We start from the raw sequence: 2,668 nt of genomic DNA on the forward strand, positions 1-2,668 counted from the left end.
TTTGATGGTTTATCATTTCTAGCAGGCATTGCCATATATTGTTTCCATTTTCCTCTTTTCCCGCTTTACCTCTTTTTTCATTCTTCTATCTTTATTTGTTCTTAGTCTATTTTAGTTCTGTATATTTGAAGGTTTGTTCTGCATCAAATATTAGACTTGCCACATGTATGCTGCTTTTGTGCAGTTAGCTTTGTAGCTAGGAGCATTATATGAAGCAGAGTGCAAAAAGAATAATGTTGCCAGTGCAAAGTCAGAATTATTCTGTTTTATTATTGTCACTCTAGTAGTTTTTGCTTCACAATGCAGGTCAGTGAGGAGAAAGGTGAGGATGTCACCTGTCTGGTAAAAATGACTGCTACATTGTCTGGATCATTGTTTACTGTACATGTCTCTTAGATTTGCATCGATCTTCCTACTCTTGCTGATAAAGATAAGGAGGTAACTAACAAGAACCTTGAGCGAAAAGTAGTGAGACTGACATAATGTGATCAAGTTGCCAAATATACTTTTTGTTTGGGAATGAAAGCTTCAATTTTTATCTATATTCATGGGGAGAGTAGAATTGTATTTTGTTATTGAAATTATAGCTTGAGTTGATTAATGGCTGAAAGTATTGAATTTTGTTATAACTGGTTAGAGTTTCCAAATTTTAAGTCATGAATGGCAAGTACCTTGTTATTATCTTGTAATTTTGTAAATCAAAATGTCCCTCTTTTCATTTTACTCATTAACTTAGGTAATAAGCACATGGGGTGTTCGAAACAATATTGACTTCCTTTCATTATATACCCGACACGTTGAAGATATTCGTCATGTAAGGAATATTCCTAATAAATTTTATCTTATCTCTTTTATCACATGTCTTTCCCTTTTCTCCAATATTCTTCCTGATTTTATTTCCAACTTCTGAATTTTCTTAGTTTTCCTTAGCATTGAAAAATAAAAAAAATGGCAACATTTTTCATTTTGCAGGCGCGTGAATTTCTTTCTAAATTGGGTGACCGTAAGCAGACACATATTTATGCAAAGATTGAAAATACAGAGGTAAGTAAGAAACTTCATGATCTTTTGAATAATGAACTCTCTGCTTCTATGACAAAAAATTGCAAGGTTGTAGTGTGCTTAATCGTGATTCTTAAATATGTCTTTCTTCAGTAAAATTATTATAGGGACTGCAGCATTTTGATGAAATATTGAGAGAAGCAGATAGCATCATCCTCGCTCGTGGAAATTTAGGGATAGAACTCCCATCTGAGAAGGTCAACATTTACTTCAAGACAGAAAAATCCAATGTTATATATATGAGATATTTCCATTTTGTTTAGATGTATTCTTCAGCATGAAGGAAGAATTATGTCTAGTATAAAACTATACTACAATCTTCCTTATATTATTTATGGATTTGACAAGTTTTCTTATTCCAAAAGGCTGCTATTTACAAGTGTAACATGGTTGGAAAGCCAGTTGTTGTTACACGTGTTGTAGACTCTATGACTGATAATCTAAGACCTACTCGTGCTGAAGCAACAGATGTTGCCAAGCAGTGTTGGATGGTAACTTCCTTTTTTGTTATATTTGGTGAATCCAGTTTGATTTATTTTGATAATGATTGCAATACAGAATTGTATACAGTCTAGCATTTAATACATGTGCATGATTCTGTTATCATTAATATTCCTTTAGTTCATTGTGTTTGTCACATTATGCACAAGTATGCCTTGCACCTTTCATGTCTAATTTTGTTTTCCACTTTCTTTTTGATCAGGAAGTGATGCAATTCTCCTTGGAGTAGAGATCCTGTGGGGACAATACCCTGTAGAGACCATTTCTATAGTTGGAAAAAATGTGTTGTGGTAAGTTTGTGCTTTACGTTTAAACAAATTCCTATAACATTTTTTACCATGAAAAAATTTTATTCATGTCACTCTTGTTAGGTATTTGGGGTAAATTTCTCTTTCGTTATCTTATAAAAAAATTCAATTTTGAAATTATAAAAATTTTCTCATTGTCTAACCATCTATCATCACATGTCTATAGTCTTAACCAATCCTGATACATAAATAAGTTAGAAATATTTCTAAATATTATGTCATCTCTGGTAATAAATATATTAATCTCCCCTCAAAATAAGCAACCAATACAAGGAGCCTTGCCTTCCTCATTTATTCATATCTTAAAGTGCAGAAAAAAGACTGGGCCATAATTATCAACGCTGCACAAACTTCAGTGCAAAGTTCATGTATATTCTAGCATTTCTTCTAATTCCTCTATCCTTTTATTCAAGTACTATAAATTATGGTTAATTATCACTCTAATTGATACTCTTAATAAGCTATGTTTGGAAGCTGCGATACAAAATAATACGTACTAGTGGAATGAATAGGATCATTTTGGGGATAAGATCTTCGTGTGAAACATTTTTGGGTGATACAGTAAGTTAGTTAGGAGGGGACCTTTTGCACGACTGTAGAACTAACTTTCCATGCTCTTAAATTAGGTGATTCGGAGTGGGGAACAAAATAAACAGTAATTTTTTTATTCTTTTATGTTAGTTATTACAAGAACCACATAAATCTATTAAAAATTTATTTAATTTCTGTAGAATGTAAACAAAACAAAATTCAATTAGGAATAATAATCGACATGACTCTTAAAATAATTAAGGTAA

General features: G+C 31.9%; 1 long non-coding RNA gene across 1 annotated transcript; it reads left to right on the forward strand.

The window, feature by feature from the left end:
* The first annotated feature begins 310 nt into the window (after positions 1–310).
* On the forward strand, positions 311–1,044 carry LOC114412322. Its single transcript, XR_003666676.1, has 3 exons — positions 311–438; positions 737–814; positions 973–1,044. It is a non-coding gene; the product is annotated as an uncharacterized LOC114412322 (long non-coding RNA).
* Positions 1,045–2,668: the final 1,624 nt, after the last annotated feature.

This window comes from Glycine soja, chromosome 5 (genome assembly GCF_004193775.1).
Source record: "Glycine soja cultivar W05 chromosome 5, ASM419377v2, whole genome shotgun sequence".
Taxonomy (NCBI): domain Eukaryota; kingdom Viridiplantae; phylum Streptophyta; class Magnoliopsida; order Fabales; family Fabaceae; genus Glycine; species Glycine soja.